General features: G+C 40.7%; 1 protein-coding gene across 1 annotated transcript in view; it reads right to left on the minus strand.

Annotated features, from left to right (window-relative positions):
- Positions 1 to 14,902, minus strand: part of LOC109049490 (cadherin-7-like) — a 217,008-nt gene that overhangs the window by 22,687 nt on the left and 179,419 nt on the right. The window lies entirely within an intron of this gene.

Genomic DNA, 14,902 nt, shown 5'->3' on the forward strand with positions numbered 1-14,902 from the left:
CTGACCAAGATCTTCTGTGCTCTAAGTCACTCACAAATCTTTTGACAGTTCAATAATTTCTATTTGCTTTTCGTGAAAAATTGTTTGCTCTGATGCCTTTTTCAAGACATAGCATTTTTTCATACTTTTCATCTTCAGAAAGATCTTTCTACCTCACCATATTTCATGAGAACTGTGACTTGCTTAATAATTTGGAACAACCTCTTTAAGTTGGGTTTCCATTTACCTAAGACTTGGCAAACTATTGACCAAACCTGTCTGAGATTGATACCAGTTATCTAAAAAGATGTAAAAAAACACACAAACGAATATATCTGACCCTTTATTGTACTAAAATCCTATTGATATATCACTTGCATAATAATTTGGAATGCGGTGTACAAACCTGATTCCAAAAAAGTTGGGATACTGTACAAATTGTGAATAAAAACAGAATGCAATGATGTGGAAGTTTCAAATTTCAATATTTTATTCAGAATACAACATAGATGACATATCAAATGTTTAAACTGAGAAAATTTATCATTTTAAGGGAAAAATAAGTTGATTTTAAATTTCATGACATCAACACATCTCAAAAAAGTTGGGACAAGGCCATGTTTACCACTGTGTGGCATCCCCTCTTCTTTTTATAACAGTCTGCAAACGTCTGGGGACTGAGGAGACAAGTTGTTCAAGTTTAGGAATAGGAATGTTGTCACATTCTTGTCTAATACAGGCTTCTAGTTGCTCAACTGTCTTAGGTCTTCTGTGTCGCATCTTCCTCTTTATGATGTGCCAAATGTTTTCTATGGGTGAAAGATCTGGACTGCAGGCTGGCCATTTCAGTACCGGGATCCTTCTATGCAGCCATGATGTTGCAATTGATGCAGTATGTGGTCTGGCATTGTCATGCTGGAAAATGCAAGGTCTTCCCTGAAAGAGACGACGTCTGGATGGGAGCATATGTTGTTCTAGAACTTGGATGTACCTTTCAGCATTGATGGTGCTTTTCCAGATGTGTAAGCTGCCTATGCCACATGCACTCATGCAACCCCATACCATCAGAGATGCAGGCTTCTGAACTGAGCACTGATAACAACTTGGGTTGTCCTTGTCCTCTTTAGTCCGGATGACATGGCGTCCCAGTTTTCCAAAAAGAACTTAAGATTTTGATTCGCCTGACAACAGAACAGTTTTCCACTTTGCCACAGTCCATTTTAAATGAGCCTTGGCCCAGATAAAACGCCTGCTCTTCTGGATCATGTTTAGATATGGCTTCTTTTGTGACCTATAGAGTTTTAGCCGGCAAAGGCGAATGGCACGGTGGATTGTTTTCACCAACAATGTTTTCTGCAAGTATTCCTGAGCCCATGTTGTGATTTCCATTACAGTAGCATTCCTGTATGTGATGCAGTACCGTCTAAGGCCCCGAAGATCACGGGCATCCAGTATGGTTTTCTGGCCTTGACCCTTACGCACAGAGATTGTTCCAGATTCTCTGAATCTTTAGATGATATTATGCACTGTAGATGATGATAACTTCAAACTCTTTGCAATTTTTTCTCTGAGAAACTCCTTTCTGATATTGCTCCACTATTTTATGCCGCAGCATTGGGGGAATTGGTGATCCTCTGCCCATCTTGACTTCTGAGGGACACTGCCACTCTGAGAGGCTCTTTTTATACCCAATCATGTTGCCAATTGACCTAATAAGTTGCAAATTGGTCCTCCAGCTGTTCCTTATATGTACATTTAACTTTTCCGGCCTCTTATTGCAACCTGTCCCAACTTTTTTGGAATGTGTAGCTCTCATGAAATCCAAAATGAGCCAATATTTGGCATGACATTTCAAAAGGTCTCACTCTCAACATTTGATATGTTATCTACATTCTATTGTGAATAAAATATAAGTTTATGAGATTTGTAAATTATTCCATTCCTTTTTTACTCACAATTTGTACAGTGTCCCAACTTTTTTGGAATCGGGTTTGCATATAGAGATATTCTTAATGTTACACAGAGAACAGGACACAGTTTAACTAATTTGAAGTGCTAGTGCTAAATATTATGCTTACTGATAAAAGAGAAAAATCTTTCATTTTGGCTAATGTGTATATATCTCCAGGGCCCTGTGTTGATTTTCTAAAAGAGTTTGCAGATTTACTCTCTGACCTACTGGTCAGTGTTGATAAAGCATTGATTGTCAGAGATTTTAGCATTCATGTTGATAATAAAAATGATTCGTTAGGAGTTGCATTTACAGATTAACTAAACTCATTTTGGGTTATGCAAAATGTCACTAGTCCCACTTACTGTCTCAATCATACACTAGACTTAATTATATTACATGGAACCAATCTTACTGATATAGACGTGATACAGCAAAGTGATGTTACTGATCACTACCTTGTAACATGTGTACTTAATATCACTGATATATGTCATATCGCTCCGCATATTTGACTAGGTAGAACAATTATCCCAACCACTAAAGATAGTTTCACAAATAACCTGCCTGATCTGTCTCAGCTTCTCAGTGTTCTCATAAACACAAATGAACTAGATTAAATGACTAGCAGTATGGGCATGGAAAGAAAGCATATCCTGCTACAAAAAGGCTCTAAAAGCAGCCAGGCCTCAGCATTTATGCAAACTCATAGAATATAAACTAAAACAATTCAAGGTATCTATTTAATACAGTCGCTAAACTAACAAATAAACAGGCATCACCTTAACTGAACATTCCATCATAGTTTAGTAGTAATGACTTTATGATCCAGCCTCTGTTACCTCCCCTAAATAACAATTGCAGTGCTTTACAACTATAGGGCAAGAAGAACTAAATAAATGAATCATTACATCTAAACCAACAACATGTTTAATAGATCCCATTTCCACAAAACGATTTAAAGAGTTGTTACCTGTAACAGAAGAGCCTCTTCTCAATATTATTAATTTATCTCTATATCTAGGTCATGTTCCAAAACCATTTAAGCTGACAGTTCCCTTGTGAAAAAGAGTTAGAAAAAGAAGTGTGCTTAATTGAAGTAAAAGTGTACTTTTTGTGTACTTCAATTATTAAAAGTATACTTTTTAAAAAGTGCACTTGCAGATAATATAATATAATTTAAATTAAATGTCACTTAAGTGTAATTAAAGATAGTACACTTTAATGACAATAGGTCTTAACATACTTAAGTGCACTTTTTAAGAATGCACTTTATAGTAATGTCTAATTAAGTATTGTTTAAACATACATTTGACATAATTATGATTTTATTGTGTTTTGATATATTTATCGGTATACTAAAGCACATGTAAAATAATTGATTTTAATTTCAACTTAAGTGTGTTCTCCAAAATTATATTTGTTAATGGATTTTAAATGTATTTAGTCTATAATATATACTATGTGCATTAATGCGCTTGAAATTTATATTTCTTCTAAACTTAAATACACTTTCTTATACAGTATACTCCAATAAAATTTATTGTTAAAATTTTCATTACCAGCTCTTGCACTATGAACTCTATGAAGTTTAATTTTCAACATACTATTTGACATACAGTGTCATTTATGAGAGTACGGTATTTGTATGTAATAGTACTGTACTTTGCATCTGTGTACAGAATACTTTCAATATCATTAGGTTGTCACTTAAGTCACTTAAACACATTTAATTTTATTCATTGCAAGCAAAAGTTTAACAGATCTAAACAGAATTAATTTGCATTCAAAAACATTTGATTTTAATTAGACTAGGCTACACTGCACTGTAAAAAAACGACTTTGAGTCTAACAAAAGGTTTTGGTTTAACTACACAATGAATTAGGACAACTTGAACTTGAACAGAAATGAAAAGCCTGAAATAACATGTAACCAAGCACTTTTGTTCTATGCACGTGCGCCAAAAATACTACGTCATGATGCCGTACTTCAGCAGAGTTTGAAAAATGCACTGCGCGACATGTTTCTGGAGTCGCAACGCATGAGGGAGCTTTGCTGGACAAACGAGAACAGAGGAGCAGCGCCCTTTGGAGGATTATGAGACTTCATGTACTGCCGATAATGAATCAACTAAGTATATCTTGATATAAGCTTTCTTTATTCTTAATTTAGTCCTGCAGCTTTCACCGACAGTTCTTGCTATATGGACTCGGGAGGGGAATTAATGGTGTCCTATAATTTATCTATGAATGCATTCTGATATCCGAATGTTATCGTGTGCGTAGACCAAGAAATTTGACTGCTGAAAATACAATATTTATTGAATTTAAAATTCAATTTAATGCTACTGAGCAAAATTCAAAGATCCGATCTTGTAATGCATATAATCAATATTATAACCACCAATAATAATCAATATATCAGCCACCTCTAGAAATAATGTTGTTGTTGTTGTTTTTTATTTATTTTCTTTTTGCATTTGAAGAGTGAGATGTTCAGTTGCTGGTTGTGTTTGTAATATAGTATATTTTGTGAAATACAGGAACATTCTTCATGAAGATGTGCGAGAGAAGCTTGCAAGGCAAGATGAGGGGGGAAAAAAATTAAAGGTTCCTTTCTTTGAGGAGGGAGCTTTCGCCAGCGTTCCTCCGAGGCAGAGCGGCAGCTGCACTATTGGGGTTCACAGTTGGATCTGGTAGAGGGAATGGAGACGGGCGAGTCACTATCTTCTTCCTCACCTGCCAGATCCAGCACCCACTCTCTGGGATCGAAAGCGCGCTCCGGGGCTACTTCCTTGGGGCGCTCCACCTATCTGCCTCCGAGAAGGTGGATGTGTTGCGTTGATGATTCGCCCCCTCAGTCACCCCAGTATGAGGAGTTGTTGGAGGTGGTAACTCGTGAGGTAGCCAAGTTAAACATTGATTGGCCCGCCGAGAAACAACCCGAACCGCAGAAGAGTAAACTAGATTAGCGTTTTTTACGATCTCGGCCACCACCTCCACGCCAGAGCCTGCCTTTTTTCCCCGATCTTCACACAGAGGTGTTGAGATCGTGGGCGAAACCATTCTCCGCCTGCTTATTCATCCCCGCCTCTGATTATTACGGCAATGTGGCAGGGTTGGGTGAATGCAGTTACAGATCGATGCCCCGGGTAGAACAGATGCTCGCAAGCTATCTGTCTCCCGACGCTGCATCATCTATAAAGGCTCCAGTCTTGCCCTCCAAGCTGTTGCGAACCACTTCAGTGCTGATGGGCAAGGGGTACGTGGCAGCAGGTCAGGCTGGTGTATGTCTGCATACGATGGCTTTGCTGCAGGCATACCAGGCTGACTTGCTCAAAGAGGTGAGGAAATTAAAGAAGACAGTGTGTCAGAATTAAGGAAAACCACTGATTTAGCTCTCCGCGCCACCAAGGAGACCACCCGTACAATTGGGCGGTCCATGGCAGCTCTGGTGGCAGTGGAGAGACATTTATGGTTGACCCTGTCAGATTTTAAAGAGAAAGACAGGGTCTTCCTCGTGGACGCCCCGCTTGCGCCTTCTGGTCTGTTCGGCGACACCGTCAATTCCGTTGTCGACAGATACCAGGAGGCTCGTAAACAGGCGGCGGTATTCCAGCGGTTTCTTCCTCGCCATTCTCTAGCTCTGGGGACTGCTGGGCGGGAGCAGCCTCGGCCGTGTATCACCTCCTCATATAGGGAAGTTCAGAAGTACTCAGCAACGGGACCCAGCAACGGGACCGAAGCCCCCAGCATTTTCAGTTGGGGGCTTCCGAGGCGAGGCCCAATCTGAGGGTCGTGCTTCAGTCGAGGAAGCCCTCAACGAAGTGGTCCTGACAACCAAGGACCGCTGAGGGTGGCCCCTACTGGGGAAGAGCGGGGTGCACCACATTACATGGTGTCCGTCTCTCCTCAGAGCTCTCAGGAGATCGGTCTGCTAACCCTGCCAGTGTTCCAGGGCGCAGCGGTCTCCAGCAAGCAGTTAGTTCAGTCATTTCCTGCCGTCCCTCTGCTTCAGGGCACCGAGCTAGCAGCTCCAAGTACATCAGAGACCAGTCTCGAGAGACTGGTTTCTGAGGGTCGTGCTTCAGAGGAGTTGATAGTATTTTTAAATGTGTCTTGTTTGGTCCTGCAGAATGTAGAAAAAGGCTATCGCATTCAGTTCGGCGCTCCGCCGCCACCTTTCAACGGGGTCTCACTGGTGGGCCCCAAGCAGGCTCTGATATTGGAACAAGAAGTAAACACCCTCGTGAGGAAAGAGGCCATCGAGGTGGTCCCTCCTCACGACAGAGAGTCCGTGTTCTACAGACAATACTTTATAGTTCCAAAGAAGGATGGAGGGTTGCATCCTATTTTAGATCTGCATCAGTTAAACTGCTCAGTCATGTGACTGAAGCTCAAGATGCTCACTATCAAACAGGTCGTGTCTCAGATCAGGTCAGAGGACTGGTTTGTCACGATAGATCTAAAATATGCTTACTTTCATGTCTCTATCCTTGCCACTCACAGGAAGTTCCTAAGGTTTGCTTTCAGGGGTGGAGCTTACCAGTATCGAGTTCTTCCTTTTGGCCTAGCACTATCACCCCAAACTTTCACGAAGTGTGTGGATGCTGCTCTGGCTCCATTACTACTCCAGGGCATCTGTATACCTAATTATATTGACAATTGGTTGATTCTGGTTAAATCAGAACAGATGGTGGTTCGACATCGAGATGTCGTTCTCGCCCACATGAGAAAGTTGGGGTTAAGATTAAATGCCAAGAAAAGTGTGCTTTCTCCATTACAGAGGACCACTCATCTGGATGTGGTGTGGGATTCGACCACGATGCAGGCATGATTGTCCCCTGATCGAGTCAATCCTCACTACAGTCGCGAGAGTCAAAGAAGGCCGATCACTCACTGTCAAGCAGTTTTATTTATTTATTTATTTATTTGAAAGGGGACAATGTACATTAATAAACATTAAAACAATGTAAATGTACCCGAGTTAGCTCAAAAGTGCTAATTTTCATCGGTAGTCAATGTAAGTTAGATTTAAACAAGGCAACCTTTAAAAACAATCACAAGTACAAAATCACAAAAAAAAAAAAAAAATTGCATACAACACATTATGGTTAATAAATACAATTCATATAAAAATGATATAATATTTAAATACACACATAAAAGCATTAGTGCCCACAAGTTTGGCTCTCTACAAGCCATTTTTTTTTGCATTCTTTTTGAATGATAAGAATGACAAGGACTCTCTAATGGTTGCCGGCACTGTGTTCCATTGCTGAACTGCTCTTACGGAGAAGACGGCCTGACCAAAAGCTGTTTTTCTCCGGGGTATGATGCAGTCTTCCCTCACTTCTCCTCTAGTTATCCTAACCTCACTGGATCTAAAATGTATAAAATCACATAGTGGAGGAGGTGCTAAGCAAATGTTTTTGAATTTAATTAGATTATCCCAGGTAAGTAACTGATATTTCCTCAGAATACTACAGTGGTGGTAGTGGTATGGTTTTTTATCCAGTATTTTTAATGCTTGTTTGTATAATCTTTCTAATGGTTTTGTTGTTGTAGAGTGAGTATTGGACCAGCTTATTAAACGTTTACGCTTATATATGTTATGTGGGATAAAATCATGGAAAAGAAATATAATTTAGCAGCTTCTGTTGACATGAAATCTCTAATGAATCTGAAATTTGCTAGACTGAACTTAATCCTATTACTAACTTTTTTGATGTGAGTTTTGAAATTGAGATTTGAATCTATGTATAATCCTAAATATTTATATTCTGTGACGACCTGTAACCTTTCTCCAGATATAAAAATTTCAGGTTCTATATTTATATTGTTTTTAGAAAAAACATGGTAACTGTTTTAGATATATTCAATTGCAGACAGGATTGTTCAAGCCAGATTGAAATCAGTGACATGGCCTCAGTTAGTTTAGAGGCAACTTCCTCTGCAAATTTTCCATAGGCCAAAATAACTGTGTCATCTGCATACATCAAAGTGTCACAGTTCTTACACAAAGATGGTAACTCGTTAATGTATAAACTAAAAAGAATTGGACCTAAAATTGAACCCTGTGGAACACCAGTTGATAATAGTAAGGGGGTGGAATTATATTGGTTAATTCTAACACTTTGTGAACGAGATAAAAGATATGAGTTAATAAGACTAATAAATTTTGAAGAAAAATTAAATGCATGAAGTTTGTGCAGTAAAACTGAATGGTTAACTGTATCGAATGCTTTACGAAGATCTAAAAATATTCCTCCCACTATCCCTCCTTTGTCTATATTTGATTTAACCTTTTCCAGAAAATAAAATGTTGCTGTCTCTGTAGAATGATAAGCCCTAAATCCAAACTGCATTGGGTGCAAAGGAAAAGAACTGCAATTAAGATGATTGATGATTTGTTTAGCAACCAATTTTTCAAAAACTTTAGATACTGTTGGCAAAATGCTAATCGGTCGGTAATTAGATGTAAGAAGGGAATTGCCACCCTTTAAATATAGGAATGACACTAGCAATTTTCCATGACTCAGGAAATTTCCCTTGATCTAGTGACACATTGATGATATGTGTTAATGGACCCTTAATTGACTGACCTATTTGTTTTAGCATGAGTGTATCCATCCCATACACATCTTTTGCTCTTGAAGACTTAAGCTCTATAATTGCCTTTTCCACATCGGATATAGTTACAGATTTTGGATATAGTGGGGGCTCAATTAACAAATCTGAAGTAATGACAGGTAAGTTGTTATATTTCACAGAGAAACTTTTAGCTATGGTATCCACAGAATCAACAAAATACTCATTTAGTGTCTGTACCACAGCAGATGGATCCTGCAAAAGCATGCCATTATTCTTTAGCTGTATTGAATTATTACTAGAAGAAGTTTTACCTGTTAATTTATTAATCTGATCCCAAGTCGCTTTTGAGTTTCCATGACAATTTTTAATAATTGTGATAAAAAAAGTCTGCCTTTGCTTTTCGTAGTTGTCTTATCACTCTATTTCGTAATGAAGCAAATTTTTGTCTCTCACACGATAGTTTTGATTTTATGGCTTTTTTAAGAGCATTGTCTCTATCTTTCATTAACTGTTTAATATCATCACTGAGCTAGGGAAGTGAACACTTTCTATTTTTATGTTTAACTGTCACTGCAAATTCCTTAATTTTTGTTTGTAAGCATTCAGTAAATTTCTGACTAATTATTTCCAATTCATTGTCCAATAATAAAGTGTCCCAGTTCATATTTCTTATTGCAGAGTGAAATTGATCCTGTTTGCTCCTAGGAATGCCAATGAACTCCTTTTTTTTTTCCGGAATGAGCTACAAATCGCTTACTGGTTAATTTTCTTGTTATAAGCACCATGTTATGATCTGAAAGACCAGTTAACATATTGTACAATTTTGTAATCCGTTCCGGGTGATTGGTGAAGATTAAGTCAATTAAGGTGCTAGAATTGTTTGTAATCCGTGTTGGTCCTTTAACCATCTGGACAAGATTAAATCCATCCATAATTTGCTGCAGTTTTTTCCTTGTACTGTTATCGTCCCAGTGTAGATTAAAATCGCCTATCACTATAACCTCCTTTTTAAAATCACACTGCTTTAACATTTCCTTGAACTTGTCATAAAAATCTATGTTAGCAGATGGTGGTCGATATAAAACTATTAATGTGAGAGACATCTGAGGTGCAAGAGATAAATTTAACCCAACACATTCTAAATCAATTGGGGATTTCCACTGAATTTCACTGCACTGTTTCACTGTATACTGTCTCTCACATAGATCATTACCCCTCCCCCTTTAGCATCAGCTCGATCTCTCCTGTAGGAAACGTACCCCGGAACTAAAAGCGCAGCAGTAGGGGAATTTTTATGCAGCCAAGTTTCGGATAGGCAGAAATAATCCAGATTTGATTCAGTCATCATGTGGATAATTTGATCGCTTTTTGATCTTAAGCTTCGGATATTTAAATGTCCGCCAAAGAGACCTTTTGGTTTGGCTTTTTGATCCCAGATTATGCGTGCATTATTTACAGTGTGAACAACCTTCCACTTCCGGTTCATGCGTATTGCTTTATTTACTGTAAAGCATTTGTGGATGTTAGCTGTGCTCACCCCGCCGACTCCGTGAAGACCGCCCTCGCTTGGGCCTCCCACCTCCGCGGTAGCCTCTCCTGTCGCCGCAGGACGTCCACCCGGCGAACCACGGCAAAGCCCCGGACCGTCCAGACCCAAGTGCCGCATAGAAGCATCACCAAACTCAGGGCTGACAATGGCAGCTGCAGGTGCACACTCCGCGGACGCGAACCGCTGCCCCTCCGGTGAATCACGCTGCAGATCCAGCACACCATCCGCGCAAGAGCCAACCCCACCGGACCATCTCAGCTCGGCGCAAGGATTCACCCGAGCCAACGCCGGATCCCTGTAGACACCGCCCGGGAGCACCGCCGCCAAAGACGCACCGGAGCCACAAGTAGGCGCATTAGGAAGGTTTGCTCTGTTTGTTCGGCCAGTTGGACCAGGGCACTGATGGATGTCACCCGACAAAAGTAGGCAAATGCATATTATCATGGCATTGTTTGTTGATTTCTTACAAAGAGTTTCTTTGCGTTTTCTTCTTTGATGGTACCGGTTTGAAATTGCAAGTGTAACAGCCAAGGTGTACTCTCCGTACCCAAAGACGCCATTGATCTTGTTTGTTTGCTCATGCCAATACGCCTCCTTGTCATACCAGTTGTTTAAGATGGTATTACAAATTGTGTCCTTAGTATGAAAGATTTCTACCGGCAGTGTGAACTTTACAAAAAGTGTGTAAAGTAGTAGAGCAACCAGCACGCCTGAGCAGCCTACCGCCATGATGAAGCCCTTCTGTGTTTCAGAAACTATTGGAGTTAATGGCAGCTGCGTCCAACGTGATACCTCTTGGCCTGCTGTACATGAGACCCCTACAGTGGTGGCTCAAGACCAAGGGATCTCCCTGAGGGAAAACCCACTTCACATGATCAAGGTCACGAGGCGATGCCTACATGCCTTGGACATGTGAAGGAAGTCTTGGTTCTTGTCCCAGGGCCCGGTGCTGGGAACTCCTTGTCGCCGTGTAATGTTAGCAATGGATACGGGGGTGCGGTCATGAGTGGCCACCCTGGTTGGGGTGCAGTCATGAGTGGCCACCCTGCCCGCGGTCTGTGGAGTGGTCAACATCTCATGTGGCACATCAACTGCCTGGAGATGCTAGCCGTATTTCGAACATTGAATCTTTTTCTCCCAGACCTAAGAGATTGACATGTGTTGGTGCGCACCGACAACACAGCGGTGGTCTCTTATATCAACCACCAAGGGGGTCTGTGCTCACGCCGTTTTTACTGTTTGTAGTAACTGGTGTTTGTGTTGTTTGTGGGCAAACTCCTTCCACTGAGAGCAGTACATATTCCTGGGCATGTGAATATGGGAGCAGACATCCTGTCAAGGCAGGGGCTGAGGCCTGGGGAATGGAGGCTTCACCCCAAGGTGGTGAAGCAGATATGGAGAATATTTGGTCAGGCTCAGGTGGATCTGTTTGCGACTCAAATGACATTCCACTGTCCCCTTTGGCTCTCTCTGACTCATCCGGCTCCACTGGGGCTGGATGCCATGGTGCAGGCTTGGCTGAGGCTTCGTCTGTACGTTTTTCCCCCGATCGCTCTGCTCCTGGGAGTTCTGGTGAGAGTACGCCGGGACGGGGTTCTTTTATTAGTAGCCCGATTCTGGCTGGGCTGAGTATGGTTCTCGGACCTGATTTCTCTCCTCGACGGCGCTCCATGAGAGATTCCCATCAGGAGGAATCTCCTCTCACAGCCAGAGGGCACGATATTCCACCCCCGCCCTGAGCTGTGGAAGTTATGGGTGTGGCCCCTGAGGGGGCTCATCTTGTAGCTTCCGGTCTCTCAACACAGGCTGTTGAAACCATCCTCCAATCCAGAGCTCCCTCAATGAGGAAACTGTATGCCTTGAAGTGGAAACTTTTCCCTTCTTGGTGCGGAGATTGCCAACTCGACCCAGTTAACTGCCCAGTTGGTACAGTGCTGGAGTTCCTGCAGGCCCATTTCTCCGCAAGATTGACCCACTCCACCCTGAAGGTCTACATGGCGGCCATTGCGGCCTACCACGCCCCTCTCCGTGACCAGTCTACGGGCAGACACCCCCTAGTTTCACATGTCCTCCGTGGTGTGCTTATGCTGAGGCCCCCAGTACAATCTCGTGTCCCCACGTGGGACCTTGCTGCGTTGCTAGAAGCTCTTTGTAAGCCTCCTTTCAAGCCTACTGAAGAAGTTGCTGATCACTATCTCACAATTAAGACTGCCTTTCTTCTAGCTATTACTTCTCTAAAGAGATTTGGGGATCTTCAGGCCCTCTCAGTGGCCCCTTCCTACTTAGATTTTACGCCTGGTATGGCAAAAGTATTTCTCTACCCTCATGCGAGGTATACTCCTTAGGTCCCCTCTGTTACACCACAGCCTATCATGCTACAGGCCTTCAGTCCTCCTCCCTTCAGGGAGCCAGACCAGCTGAAGCTTAACTGTATGTCCACAGAGCATACGTCCACAGAGCTGCCCTGTGGAGAAAGGCGGACCAACTGCTTGTGTGCTACGGTCCCCCTAAGAGAGGTCTTCCAGCTACAAAACAGACCCTCAGTAGGTGGATAGTGGATGTGATTACTATTGCTTATGAGTCCTCTGATCTCCCCTCACAATTGGGGGTCAAGGCACTTCTGTTCCCTCGCCTTAGCTGTGCTCCTCAGATACACACTAGTCATGGATTTGCAAGTCTGGTGGCGTGGGCATTCTCGTTCCAATAGCGTTTTCTGACGCAGCTCGAGTTCCTGAAGGGGAACATCCCAGGTTACGTATGTAACCATGGTTCCCCAAAGGGAACGAAATGCTGCGTCTCAAGGCCATACTTCAGGCATCCCTGCCAGTGCTTGCGTCATTCTTAGAAGCTTACGCTTGTTCCACCTCACGTGCTTTTATAGCTTCCTTGTCACTACGTCACCCGCCTATGACGTCTCGCCCTTTCATTGGACTGATTACACGTTATTCAGAGCTGGTCACGCTGATGGCATTCCCATAGCGTTTTCTGATGCAGCATCATCAGGGAACCATGGTTACATACGTAACCTGGGACGTTCTTCTTTCTTTCCTCAAGGAATTTTTTTCAGACTTTCCTGCCTCTTTGGAACATTTCCTTTCACAGAGACTGTGGAGAGATAGTGTGCAGATTCATGACATTTGAAGTTTACCGCCGATGGAGAGCTTGAGAAACACTGACAAACAGCACTTCCCAGCAAGTTCTTTTTTTTGTTTGTTTAATTAATTAATTAATTTAGTCAAGCTTGCATTCACTAATGCTGGAGTAAGATTTTAGAAGAAACCTTTCGGTCCTGTTTAATGTTGGTGCTAGTAAAGGTTTGTAAATTTATGACCTGGTTTCACAGACAGGGCTTAGACTAAGCCAAGATTAGGCCATAGGTCAATTGGAACATTTAAGTCATTTTCATTAAAATGCCTTAGAAAAAACATTACTGGTGTGCATCTTGAGACAAAACAAAGGCACTGATATTTTTAAAGATCAGTCAGTGCAAGTTTCTTTCAGTTGAAACAGCTCAGATTTACATTCATTTATTTTAATTTGTGCTTTATTGGCATGACTTGCACAGTATTGCCAAAACATAATTATAGAATTACATTTTAGTCTGGGACTGGTCTTAAGCCTTGTCTGTGAAACTGGGGGTACCATTAAAACAGTTTGGCAATGTTTTACAGTAAGGTCTCATTTGTTGTACATGAAATGATAATTATCTTGGATTTTTTTTTTTTTTTTTTTTGGTATTAAGTTTGTGTGTTAGTAATCCTACACGTTATGGAGACCAAATGACTCCACAAGGATAATAATACCAGTAAATTATATTGACCTTGTGGACATTTTTAGGTCCCCAATGAGGAAACAGGGTTATACATCATACAGAATTATGTTTCCTATAATGGCGAGATTAGGTACATTTGTAAGTATGTTAGTGATTTTGCATTGTTCTCCAGACTCTTTCTAGTAAGTTAATGTTGCAACTGTGTATAGTGTTGTGTTTTTCTTGTGCATCAGCAAATATCGTTTTCGTGTATTTGTTTTAGAGATTGTTTTGTCAACAAATGTAGAGGGTTTTCCATTTTGTGTTTGTGTTGATTGTAACTAGGTAATTAATACATTAAAATTACATTGAAGTATATTTTAGTTCACATTAATTGCTTATTCAGAAGTAAATATTTACCATATTTCAAAGTACATATAAAATATACTAAAGTCCCACTTCAGTGGTTCAAAAATATCACTCAAAAGTTGCATTTAATGTAATTTTAAACTGTAATATATTCAAAATCAGTTGCAAATAACATGCATTTAGTTGGTCGAAAAACTAACTTGGTTTTAAAAAATCACTCAAAAGTTAAACTAATTGCATTTAATATCACTTTAAAATGTGATACATTTGAAGTTAATTACAAATACAATGCATTTAAGCTTTGAAAATAGCATATTCAATTCGCACTTATGTGTGTTCATTTAAAGTATATTATTTCTGCAATAAGTACTGTAAATGCTGTTATGTAGATGCTCTGCATATTTGTTTCATAATTAATTATTTGTAATTAACTCTGTGACTTTTGTATTAATTCATTTGAGGTTCAATTTAAAATGTAAATGAGTTGTAATGTGATGTAGATTCATTTGGTGTACTTTAAAACATAAGGCGCGAGGATGCGTCACTTTAACGGAAAATACGTGCTTGCTAGTCGCCCCAATGGACTGATGATGAGCGGACGCATCACAAGGCTCTGCTGAGTTATAATAGTTTAAGTTTAAAATCAGTGCTGTCACAAGCCAAAAGGACAGTAAGGAAGATTTTCATAAACTCAAAGACCTCTTTTCAT

The sequence above is a fragment of the Cyprinus carpio genome, chromosome A24, assembly GCF_018340385.1.
Source record: "Cyprinus carpio isolate SPL01 chromosome A24, ASM1834038v1, whole genome shotgun sequence".
In the NCBI taxonomy this organism is placed as follows: Eukaryota; Metazoa; Chordata; class Actinopteri; order Cypriniformes; family Cyprinidae; genus Cyprinus; species Cyprinus carpio.